This window comes from Choloepus didactylus, chromosome 8, assembly GCF_015220235.1.
Source record: "Choloepus didactylus isolate mChoDid1 chromosome 8, mChoDid1.pri, whole genome shotgun sequence".
NCBI classification, from domain to species: Eukaryota; Metazoa; Chordata; class Mammalia; order Pilosa; family Megalonychidae; genus Choloepus; species Choloepus didactylus.
This window is the reverse complement of record NC_051314.1, coordinates 108,919,824-108,933,704: the sequence shown is the minus strand read 5'-3', so window position 1 is coordinate 108,933,704 and position 13,881 is coordinate 108,919,824. Positions and strand designations below refer to the sequence as shown.

The 13,881-nt window shown below is 35.9% G+C and overlaps 1 protein-coding gene across 10 annotated transcripts in view; it reads right to left on the bottom strand.

The window, feature by feature from the left end:
• SOX5 (SRY-box transcription factor 5) overlaps window positions 1-13,881 on the bottom strand; it is a 1,020,679-nt gene that overhangs the window by 617,229 nt on the left and 389,569 nt on the right. The gene's annotated exons all lie outside the window — the stretch shown is intronic.

Here is a 13,881-nt window from a genome sequence, read left to right as displayed (position 1 = left end):
ATATTCTGCATTGCCAGGGAGATTTACACCCCTGGGAGTCGGGTCCCACGTAGGGGGGAGGGCAGCGAGTTCACCTGTCGAGATGGCTCAGTTAGGGAGAAAGAGGGCCACATCTGAGCAACAAAGAGGTACTCGGGGGGAGACTCTTAGGCACAATTACATGCAAGTTTAGACTCTCCTTTGCAGTAACGAGCTTCATAAGGGCTAGTTCCATGATCGAGGGCTCAGCACATCAAACCGCCAGTCCCAATGTTTGTGACAACATCAACACCAGTCCAGGTGAGGATGTCCAACACATCTGCACCTTCCCCCAGATCCTTGGGGCTGGGGAGGGGGAGGCTGTAAATATATTTTTTATTATCTGCCCAAATTAGTACTACATTTTTAAATTTCATCCTATCCAGGAAAATATTTCATAGAATAAATAAGATTATTATTCTTTAAACAGTGCCCAAAATGATTCACATTTATCCAAACTGTATATATATATGGAAAACTTACTGATTTTTTAGCAACTTACTGATACATACTTGTAACATTTTTGGTGGGTTAAATCATGTAAATCTTGATGACATTAAATGTAGCTTTTAAGGAATTGCTAATAATATAATGAGACTGCTTTTCAAGCATACTTTCAAATGAGTTTTACCCCTCCAAAGCAGTCACCTTATTTGACAAACTTATTCCAATAAATCATCAAAATGTTTTTGGAATGGTTATTCAGAAACTGCAAGATATTCTTTGGGATATATATCAATAAGCAAAACTCTTTTGAAGACATAAGTGGTTTTAGACAGTCAAAAGTCATTTTGAACTTTTTTTGTCTTCTGAATTGGGTGAGAACACTTGGTAATATATTTGGTTAAATTTTTGTGATGTTAATATACATATTGAAGCTGTTTTCTTACACAGCATTAAAGTTCCACCGAAATTAAATACAAAACAACATTTTCAAAATTACTTTTAATAGAAGCTTTCATGGGCCCAAGTAATAATTTTGAAAACTGATACTTATTTGTAGTGAAATGAAGTGTTGTGGTATGAAATCATTCTTGGGGACAGTATCATATACATAAACCATTGTTTCCATTCATTATATCCTATTCTCCAAATTCTCAACATTTCATTTATCCATCCATCCATTCATTCATCTATCTATCTGACTATGTAACCATTCATTCATTTATCCCTCAAACATTTAGTAAACCATTACAGTATGACAGGCCTTGATTTGGAACACTTTGTTTCTAAAACTGTGAGCCTATAAATTCTTGTTGTTTAAGCCAACTCCTTGTTTATTTGTCACAGCAGACTGACAAACTAAGACAACTCCAGACCTTCCTATTTAAATGAAGTGTTGTTATCCTATCCCACTTCTAGGTATATATCCAAAATAATTGTAAACAGGAGGTCTTACAAATATTTGTACCACATTCTTTATGGAGGCATTATTCACAACAGACAAAAGCAGAGACAATGCAAGTGTCCATAAATAGATGGACGGATAAACAAAATGTGTTATATACATACAATGGAATATTATTTAACCATAAAAAGGAATGCAGTTCTGATACATGCCACAATATGGATGAACCTTGAAAACATTATGCTAAGTGAAAGAAGTATGAAACAAAAGGATGAGTGTTATATGATTCCACATATATGGAATCTAAAATAAGCAAATTCATGGAGATAAAAGTAGAACAGAAGTTACCAGAGGCTGGTGAGAGGAAGGAATGGGGAGTTACTGCTTAATGGGTACAGAGTTTCTGTTTTGGTGATGAAAATGTTTGGGAAATAGATGATGATGGTTGCACAACACTTTAAATTTAATTAATACCACTGAAATGTGCATTTAAAAAATGGTTAAAATGGCAATTTGTAAGATATATATAAACTTTAAGTCATTCATTGCAAATTAAAATTTTCATCCATATAATAGGAAAAAAATTAAAAATGTAACACATACTGCTAGGGAGTGTCCAGGGTAAATGGAAATTCATATTTTGCTCTTCAGAATGTCAGTTAGAGCAGTATAGTATTAAGGAACAAGAACCCCAAGATACGAATACACATTTTCCCCAAAATTCCAAATTCAAGAAGTTTTCTTATTAAACACACACAGACACACAGACACACACACAAATATTGAACTCTAGAAACAACGTAAGGATACAAAAAATAATTTTTCAGGAAAATTTATGGTTTACATTAAAACAATAGAAATCTTTGGTGAGGAAGCTGCTGGCAATGTTGAAGACACTTACGTCTTACAGAATATTGGCAGTAAATAGAAAGAAAAGGATAGGTAGAGGCACTATTAGAAAATTCCTGAACCTGGGGTTGATCACTGTAATTTTTTGACAGTAATTAAGTTCACAAAAATCCTATTGGGATTCAAGAGCACACTCCTCTAGTGTGCTTTTAAGAAAAGAGGTATAAAACCAGATCCTCTTTAGCAAACAGACCAACTAGTCCATAATCTCTAGCCAGTTCAGTGATAAACAAAGGTTGAGGATGCTTTTAGATTAACAAACTAGTGCATATTATTTAAGCACATTTATCTAATTTTAACCAACATCATCTTCATAATGGAACAAGCACAATGGCTCCTAAATACGTTTGATAAAATAATTGATAGAGAAGACAGAGTTCAATTATCTGGGACATTTTTGCCCATCATTTTTCACAGCAGATCCCCCCACATGGATACATTAATCTAAAAACCATGTATCAGATAATACCACAGAGTAGTCGAGAAGTTTTTTTAATAATAAAGCAAAATAGGAAAGAAGAAAATGTTGCCAGTATTCTCAGAAAAAAAATGCATGCCACCACACCCTGAGATTCTGAATAGAAGGCTGTTATCTTGGAATCCTATCAGGGTAGAGACAAAACAGTGTGGAAATGATCCTTTAACTTCTTGAAAAACAAACTTCACAGCTAAGTAGGTTTTCATAAAGAACATGTCTTGCTTTAGAATGGAATTCTTTCCTTACTCCACTTTTCTCTCACGGTTATGGGTAACCTATTTTGTCCTGTGGCAGCTTTAACAGCAAAGGTATTTGAAGACATTTTCAATGGGTCTCTCAGCCTAGAAGAGATGAGAGTGACTTCCTGGTGGGTCATCCACTTCCAACCGAGGAGGGTGACCCAGATGATTGGCACTGATGCCCTCAGCTTCTTCACTTCAGGAGGACTTGTCTGGCCTTTTTTTTTTTTTTTTTTGGTTTGTTTCCAATGTAGGTAAATGAGCTCTGCAAATATTAACTGGTGTCAAGCATGCTGTGATCCTCTTCCTAACGAGGCCCGAAGGATGTAAGCTGGAGGAGCTATTTCAGCTGGTCTAAAGGTAATACCTAACAGGCAGACTTTTAATTTCACTTAAGCACAAAACAGAGAAGGGTAGCCCTGGAAACCTTTTTAAATATGAAGAAATAAGCTCCAATCATATAGCATAGTCCAGTTAATGAAACAATAGGGCTTTCAGAAATACCTGAAGCAAATGATAAACAAATGATTAAAAAAAAATCCCAACTAGTCACAGGGCATTAAGGAAGTCTTATTTTGAGGTGCTGCTTTGCAGACACAACTGCATTTATCTTAGTAAACAGTAGGCCTTCTGATCCAGGTTCCACGAGGTAGCCATATGACAATGATCTTGGTGCCAGAGCTATCTGCAGATGCTGCGTTAGAGAAAAGATCAAACTTGAGCAATGCTCTTTTTGTCTACTCATCCCACTTCCGCCTTTGGGCCTCCTCCTAAACTGTAATTCTGTTTTCTGCATTTGTTCTGTGCTTTATTCTATAATCACTGCCTTTAAGATCCATGCCAGCATTATCTGGCTCGGGTTATAAGCACCTAAAATGCAAGGATTCTGTCAATCTAAATGGCTCTAAAGAGTGCTGAATACAGTATGGCTCTTCAAAATGTTTTTCTGATAATGATGATGAATCTCTTCAGAAAAGCTAGTGACAGTCCATGAAAAGACAGAGGTAATTATCTTTTATTTAACCTCTTGTTCAGCAATATGTTTTCCTCTAGAGTGCCCCTGCTTTTAAAGAATGTATGTATGGATATCTATCGATCTATCTATCTATCCATCTGTCTGTCTGTCTCTCCATATTCCCAGGCAGAGATAAGCAGAGGGGAAGCCAATATTCTGCTATTGTTGAAATGATGAAAATGAAAGGCATGATTCAAATCATTCATTGAGATGAAATTATTTCAGTAGAAGAGAAAAAATATAGGAGAAATTAAATTGTATAGTATATGCAATGGATTATTTGAACGGGTAGTTACAAAAATAGGCACATATATTTGCCTGTGGAGCAAATGATCTTCGTCTGCTTCTGATCTGAGAGAAAGATCTCTAGTGAGGAAGTATTCCATAAGTTTCTGTCTTTCACTCCATTTTCTTCAACGACTCCCCTGATACACAGCAATTCTGTGTTCTATGACAAAGAACACACTAGCTGTTATAAGATAGAACTATTATACATTGGTATAGCAATTGTATTTTATGCTTTACTGTTCAAACACACACTTTTCAAAGTATATAAATTTAATGTTTTCTCCTTAAATGACTGCCGAGTCTAATGTTACAATAATATATGCTTCCCTTTGTACTTAAAAAAGCTCCAATATACACTATATTTTTATCTAATTTCTCACTCCTAGATATATATAATATTCACATTTGAAACCAAATTGATCATTTAAGTTATTTATCAGTGAGAAAAATAGCAAGATTTTCCATTTAAATCTGTGTGCCATGAAGCTGTTAAAAGGTAAAATTATAAATTAGATACACCTGTCACAATTACAGGTTATTCTGGGCAATCAAAATGGGAAACAAACCGTCAAGTCATATCCACTCACCATCAATGTGCTAACTGCAAGCCATTAATTCTACTGTTGGTACATAAGTCTTTATGTCAAGAAAGTTACACTTGGGGAAATAGATGGGAGAGTCCTTACAGGTCACGTGCCACCTGTGTTACCCAAGTGCTTCCTTCCTCAGAGTATTACTGCTTTGCTTCCCCTACAATTCTGTTTTAAGTTGACAGGGAGTATTAGTAAAAGGTAGTTGCTATGACATTTGTTCAATTTCCTTTAAAAAGAAAGAATTCTATTATGTAATTTTAGTGTTAATATTGAAAGGCACTGAGGAAAATGCTAATTATTTTTCAAGGAAGAAAGTGTTGAAAGTCATATAGTTTTAAAAAATCAGAATGAAATGCAACAATATAAATTTTTTTAAAATGCATTGTCTTTTAGTATAAAGGAGCTGAATGTATTTCCAGATGGTTTGCAAATACCTTCTCCTATCATTTGTTTACAATGTGTATACAGACATAGTAAAATTCATAATTTCATAGTGCCATTTCAGACCTTTTGGGTATACTTAGTTAACATTTGCATTATTTTCTTTGAGGTTAAATAATATCTACTATAGAATGTTATAGCATATTTCCCATGAGTCAATATAATGCATGTTTTTTTTTTTCCCAACTTAGCAAATATCTGTTGAGTGTTCACTATGTATAAAACATGGAATTATGTGCTATGGAGCTTACAGTGATGAACACAATATAGATCCTCCTTTTAAAACAGAAAGATAAAGTATTTGCATTTATGTAGCCCCAAAATATCTCACGGACCGAGTCAGAACTCTTATTTAACTTCTGAAATTGCATTCCCTTCCATAGACTATTCTAGATTATTTAGATTTACTCATCCTATGGATTCTAATATTGCTTTTAGAGGTTCGTGCATTCATTTTCTCTGTTTTATTCTAACGGATCAAAATAACTGTAAGTAGAAGTGTTTGTACCACTTCTATTGCACAATTTTTGATTTACGGAGAAATACAAGATAGCTTTTGGATGGCGAGAAGTCACTAATTAATTCCACTAAGCAAGCATTTATGGGACACTTGTTGCATGTCAGATACAATGCTAGATATCAGTGAAACACAGGAAAGACAATTCTGTCCCCAGGGGATCCACAGTCTTCAGAGAGATATGGAAAGGAGTAGATAGAAAAGTAAAGTTACAAATTCAGTGCAGTACAAGTAAATTATGATAAGGATACACAACATGGACTTTCTACATCATCCGAGTTACATCATTAAGGAAAGGCGGGTGCATAGTAGGGGCCAGGGCTGGGATGGGCATTCCAGGCAAGCAGAAATGCATAGGAAAAGACATGAAAGCTTGGTTCACTTAGTGATGTAATGTAGTAATGTAGGCTGATGTGGCTGGAACCTGGGAAAACTAGGAGAAGAGGAGAGAGGAGAACGAGAGGGAAGAGGTGGTCGAAAAGAAAAGTCAGAGGGTTTAGCAGTGTTTAAACAATGAAGACTTCTGAAGACATGTTAAGGAGTTTGGATTGAGTCTAAAAATTGAGGGAAGACATTGAAAGCTTTTATAGAAAGCAGAGATCTGAGCATATGTGTACTTTGGAAACATCTGACAAACATATAGAGTATGTTTTGGAAAACAGGAAGATTGGAAGCAGGGAACTTTTTAAGGATATATTACAATTACCCATGTATGCCGGTTTGGATGTATTGTGTCCCCCAAAATGACATGTTCTTTGATGCAATCTTGCGGGGGCAGACATATTAGTGTTGATTAGGTTGGAACCTATTCATTGAGTGTTTCCATGGAGATGTGACTCAATCAACTGTGGACAGGACCTTTGATTGGATAATTTCCATGGAGGTGTCACCCCACCCAGTCAGGGTAGGTCTGAATTAAATCACTGGAGCCATATAAAATGCTGACAAACACAAGGAACAGAGAGCAACTGAGAGTGACATTTTGAAGAGGAGCTGCAGCTAAGAGAGGACAAAAACGCCCCAAGAGCAAGACTCTGGAGAACTCCATTTTGAAACACAACCTGGGAGGAGGTAGATGCCAGCCACTTGCCTTCCCAGCTAACAGAGTTTTTCCAGATGCCAATGGCCTTTCTCCAGTGAAGGTACCCTTTGTTGATGCCTTATCTTTGACACTTTATGGCCTTAAAACTGTAACTTTGTAACCAAATAAACACCCTTTATAAATCCAATCCATTTCTGGTGTTTTGCAAAAGGGCAGCATTAGCAATCCAGAACCACCATGAAAAAAATATTAGGATCTAAATGAACTTGGGAAGTTGGAGAAGAGATGAAAAGGAAGGGCAGGGCTGAACAGACATTTAGGAGGAAGAATTCATAGAACTTGATGATACTGGATGTGAGGAAAGGGTTGCAAGTTGGGAATGACAACCAGGTTTTGGCTTAAAGTGTCATTTTTTAAATTTATTATGGCCTTTTACTGATACGGAAAATTCAAGAGGAGGAGTTATTTTGTTTGTTTTATTCCTTTGTTTGGGGAAGGGTAAATGAGTAGTGTGGGCTAATGAATTGCTTAGAATATGTCACATTTGAGTTGTCTTTGAGATAACAAAGGGGAGATGTCCATCAGGCCAATGGATACACAAGCCCACTGTCCAAGAAGTGTGAGGTAGAAGCATGAATTCTTGAATGTGAATAGGATTCTTAGAAAGTGTAGAGCAAGGTAAGAAACAGTAAGAGAACATTAATACTTCTGCAGCTCTCCTGATTTTTCCAAGCCTTATATTGGTGATATGATAACCCAAATTTTGATAAGCAATTAATTCACTTCACTCTTGACACCATTATCTAATAATATTCTTCTTTATCATTACTATTTGGCAATCATGTTAAAAACTCATTCATATTTTTGCTTTTTAGTTCCATTTATTCTTCACTTCAAATTGTGTGTTTCAGATTTACCCTGCTGTTTAACATAGTGCTAGTCCCTTCATTTTTACTAACATGCATTGCCTCACTGTATGAACTTTGTTTAGCCCTGTGGATAAACACGAGGAGATTTCTAGTTTTTTTGCTGCTAAAAACAGTGCTGCAATAAATGTCCTTTAACACACCTCTTTGAACACATAAGCAAAGTGTTTTATGAAGAGGTATTTACTCAAAACTGAAATTGCTGGGTTCTTGGATATGCCCATGCTTCTTACTTCAGGAGATGAGAAATGGGGTAGAGGGTTAGTGAGTGAGTACAAAAGAAGATATGCTTCTGAAGAAAATAATGTATATTAAAATACTTTTAAGCTGTAAAATTCAGTCACTATTAACATTTTTTCTTCTTCTTTTTTTTTTCCCTAAGCTAACTTTCTGTTTCATTCAGTTCTTCCCACAGTAATATGAGAGGAACTAAAAAATTAATTTATTATTGCTGGAATAATGTTCTATCTTCTACCTTTGGAAGATAACAATAGTTTATGAGACATATAAACATATATATACATTTACTAAAGGAAATTACAGTGAAATAAATTTGGGAAGTGATGCATAATATATGCTTTTGTAGTATCAAATGTGTATTAAATCTATTAAAAGCCCTAAGAGTGTTAAGTTTGTGTAACTCAGTATTTGCCAAAAACACACCTATTAACAATTTATAGAGCTACTGCCCTGTGGCACAGGTTGGAAGAGATAAGTTTAACTCAGTATTCACTGTTGAGCTCATAAAAACGTTTAGAAGCAGCACTGTAAATTCTGCTGGGCCTTCTGGACCTGCCCCTGTTAATATGATGTGGTGTTTCTCCTACACAATTTCCCTGGCCCACTCACTCCCTCTGTCACACGTTTTTAGTTGAGCATATATCACAAAGGAAAACGTCATTTTTAAATTTTTTTTCTGTCTCAATGCCTCATCCTAGGTGGTGCTGTAGAAGGAATACTTTCTCCATTTTAGTAAAAATAGCAACTTCTTATTCTAAAAAGAATTTATTTTCTTTCAGATCAGGAACCAGTTGCAAAGATCTTTATTTATTTAACAAACATAATGTAGTGCTTACTATGTGTCAGGCACTATTTTCTAAGTGCTTTGCAAATATAAACTCATTACCACCACTACCACCACCCCCACCCCCCACCCAAAGACCCTAGGGACACAGTTCTCTAATTCTCTCCAGTTTGCAGAAGGGAAACATAAGGCTCACAGAGATTAAGGAAGTGTCAGAGGCAGGATTCAAACTCAGGCATTTCCTGGCTCCATGATCTATGTTCCTAACTGCCATCTGTCTCCCTTAGCCAAAGCACATGACCTCCATCTCTTAGGGAAAAGGGTTGTTGCCTGTATTGGCAACTAGAACATCTGATTTCTCATTTCTGGTATCACTATATATATATAATTTTTATTTTGAGAAGTAGTTGACCCAACAAGAATAATTGAGTCTAAATTTGCAGAATTAAACTGACCCTCTGTCATAGTTTCACAACTGCTATGATAAATACCACACAATGCTTTGACTTAACAACAGGAATCCATTGGCTCACAGTTTCAGAGGCTAGAAGGCTTGCTTCCTCCAGGGTTGGTAGCATCTAACTGGCTGCTATCCTTGGGGTTCCTTGGCTTTCCCATCTCAGTGATGTCCTCCCCTTTCTCTTCTGATTCTATTGACTTTTGTATCACCCCATGGTTTTCTCTCTCTCTCTTTCTGAATTTCTTCCATTATAAAGAACTCTAGTAAACTTGGTTAAGACCCAACTTCAGTCAGTTGAGTATCACCTTAACTAAAAATAACATCTTCAAGAGATCCTAATTACAATGGGTTCATACTCACTGGAATGGGATTCAAATTGAGAACATGTATTTTTCTGGGTATATAATTCAACCAGCTGCACCCTCCATGGTGAGATTTTAAGTTGATTCAGAATTGTGCTGACCTAATCACTACTTGACTTTATTTTATATTGTAGTAAATAACAGCAAAGATGGGTTTTATTATGTTTTTCTCCTACTAAATGTGCATCATTACTATTTACAAATACATTTGATATTCTTCTTATCATTGGGTTGTGTTTATTCGCTTTTAAAACACATTGGATTTGTTAATTTTAGAAAAGTTAAAAAAATAATTTCAAGGAAGTGTGGAAAAAGATCCATGACATGCAATTAATATTTTAATAGAGATACTATAAGCTAGTTTAATTTGTGCTTTATTTTAGAAGACGGATTTAAAGCTTTTTTACAACCCTATACTAAAGCAGGAACTGCTTGGAAAAAAAATCTCACTCTCTCAAAATATCAATACAATGAGCAAGAAAAATTAGCTTAACAGCAGGCCACTTTAATGAGACACGGAACCAAACTGGACAAAGCAGAAAATATGATGCCTTTTGGAATATAATAGAGAACAGAATTAGCAAGTATAAAAAAGAAGTACCATCATTGAGTAAATCAAACTCCCAGAGTGAGAGGAAAATCTTACATATTTCCCAAAAGATGGGCAGGCATGTACCTAGAGGAACTGGGGATTCATTCTTATGTATGTATTTATGTATATACATGCAAATGTGCCCATGTATATTATTCTATGCATACTCTAGTATTACTATCACTATTGTGAATAACAGCAAATAAACATTACTACTACAACCTGAATTGTCATGAAAAATAAAAGTGTATGTATGTACAGCTCTTGAATGTAATAGAACATTTCTCAGGAAGACAATCAACTACTTTCAAAAAATGCAACTACATTTTAGGGGAAATGAAGTGATTCTTACAATAAATAATAACAATCACATAAAAATTAAGGATCTGTCAGGATTAAAAAGTTCTTCTCAAGTAAATAAAAGCACTTTTATTATTATATATATAAAGGGAGCCAAACTTTACTAAAGTACTAAAGTACTGATTTATAAATGTATTATTTAAGATTCTGTACATCTAAAAGAAACAAGTTTCAGAAAACTTCATGAAACATTTAAAAAATTCTACGAGAAACAAATTCATTTCAAATTAATATCAAAATTTATCATCAACTGTAAGGTAGCTCATGAAGACTCTGGGTTATGTCTTTAAAAATTAAAGCTGTTGTTACTGCAAAGGAGAGGCAAATCCATAATTTTGCCTGAGTCACCCCCAGAGAACCTCTTTTGTTGCTCAGATGTGGCCTCTCTCTCTAAGCCAACTCTGCAGGTGGACTTGCTGCCCTCCCTCCTACATGTGATATGACTCCCAGGGGCATAAATCTCCCTGGCAATGTGGGGCATGAGCCTGACCCTGGCATTGTGAGACTGAGAAAGCTTTTTTGACCAAACGGAGGAAGAGAAATGAAACAAAATAAAGTTTTAGTGGCTAAGAGATTTAAAATGGAGTCGAGAGGTCATTCTGGAGGTTACTCTTATATGTTATATAAATATTTCTTTTTAGTTTTTACTGTATTGGAATAGCTAGAAGGAAATACTTGAAACTGTTGAATTGCAACCCAGTAGCCTTGATTCTTAAAGATGACTGTATAACTACATAGCTTACACTGTGTGACCATGTGATTATGAAAACCTTGTGGCTCACACGCCCTTTATCCAGTGTATGGACAAATGAGGAGAAAAATGGGGGTAAAAATTAAATGAATAATAGGGGTGATGGTGGGGATGGTTTGGTGTTCTTTTTTATTTTAATTTTTATTCTTAATTTTATTTTGGGGGGGAGTAATGAAAATGTTTAAAAATTGATTGTGGTGACAAATGCACAACTATATGATGGTACTGTGAACAACTGATTGTACACTTTGGATGACTGTATAGTATGTGAATATATCTCAATAAAATTGAATTTTAAAAAATTAAATCTGTTAAAGTAAATTCTTACTGCAAATCAGTTTCTTAGAGGTAGTTTTTGATAAGTGATATTTCAAATGAAATCCTTAGAGAGAACAGTTCTACTTGTCTATTGCCTTCATAGTGTTTACACAGCATTAGCATCTTGCCACATAATACATTTGATAGTGACATAAACATAGCTTGGTTACATTTATTTTACACCTATTATATGTCTGGCACTAGGCTAAAGATAGAAAGTTGGACAAAAAATGAGAAGTATTAAAAGGGTAGTATAGTTAGAAAGACCTAGAAGAGAATTCCAAATGTTTTACTTACATAATAAGTGTAGCCTTGGACAAATTATCTTCTTGAAGGACTTTGGGGTCTTCTAGCCCTTAATCTATAGAAATCTTATGATAGATATATATCAAGCTATATATCTCACTGACCCAAGCTATTATGCCACCCTATCCCCCAACTCCACACTCCTAGGCTGCCCATCTCATACATGTCCAGCTGTTTGGACGGCTGGTAGAATAAGCCCATAAGGTTTTTATTTGCCTGGACCATAAAGGAAATCCTGGAAGGATAAGATAACAGAAGCTCATAAACTAAGTCAAAGGACAATGAGTTCATTTTGGAGAAAAGTGGCACTTTTAAGCACAGGAGACTATATGGATTAAGATTGTTTCCTAACCCCACAATTTCTCTGAGGAGCACGTATCAGAGCCCCAAGGAAAGAAACATATAAAATTGAAATAAAAGAGCTATTTCACTAAATTCATGGGAAACATTAAAAACAGGAGGCAGCGGATGTCATCAACATGGAAATGTATGGCATTTTCTGAGAAAGCCTCACCAAAGATTCAGCAATTAAAGGACAAATTGCATTTACTTAGAATTCTGGAACATGGTAGATACAGGAGATGGACTCCACAAATGCTGAATCGATAAACAGAAAAATAGGCAGGAAAATGCCAATGTGGACCACTGACTGGTTCCCATTTCCTTCCCCCTCACTCAGTCCTGCAAAGTTTGGGAGTCGCACTGAGGCAGTATAGTTCAGGTCCCTACCTCCATGGACAGAGACCGGATAGATTCACAGCAGCAAGTTAGAACTCCATGCATACCCAGGCACAGGGACCTAGGTACAGAGACCCAGCTGCTGTGGAGTGCTACATACAAAAGGGCTGCCGGGGCTGAGGTGGGGGGTGGGGAGATCATGCTAGAAATACTGGCAAGTACTGTTGTGCCCCCAGTCAATCCAGTGTCAGTTGGCTGGACCACCTAAAGGCAAAATGGGATTTTCTGAAGCCACCCACCCTTCTGGAGTGACCCTATTTGGCTCTCCAGGGCAGGATACCCTAAAAGGAAAGAAACCAGAAGCAGAAAAGCCTCACAGAAAACAAAAAGTTATGGGTCTTAAACTGAACCACTGTACACAGGTAGAGTCCCAAAACTGAAAAGTGTAAGGAAAGCAGAGCCCTGAGTGAGGGACAGAACTTAAACAAATCATAGGAGCTGAGCAGAAAAGTCTTCAAAAAACATACACTAGTTCAAGATTCCCAGAGGATGAAGAAAGGAAAGGAAGCTCTCTTCTGGAGCAGAAATAATTGTAAAAAAAAGTGCAATCTTAAAAACTGTACCACCTATCCAGGGCAAAAGTCAGAAGAAGAAGAGTTGAGAAAATCTGAACAGCTAACCATGGGCTATTCTAAAGGTCTAGAATAAGCTAGAACAAGTGTCGAAGAGCCTTAACACAATCAACAACAAACTGTAGAAAAGAGGGAGAAACAGACCTCCAGAATGAACTCATAAGATAATCAGATGTCAAAAAATTACAAGTCATACTAAGAAGCAAGAAGATATGTCTCAGTCAAGGGAACAAATTAAAACTTCAGAGGAGACTAAGATTTTGAACAAAATCAAAGATGTTCAAACAAATCTCCTATACAATTCAAGGAGACGAAGGAAAATATGTATAAAGAGGTAAAGGATAAAGAGGAAAATGTATGACATAATGTGTGAACATAAAGAATTTGAAAGTATAAAAAGGAACATAAAAGAAATTATGGAGATAAAAGCCATGATAGTAGAGATTTAAAATACACCAGCAGATTTGAACAGCCAAAAGAAACAATCAGTGAACTAGAAGGCAGGACAATTGAAATTGTTCACACAGAAGAACAGGAAGAGAAAAGAATAAGAAAAATTGAGCAGTGGCTCAAGGATTTGAGTG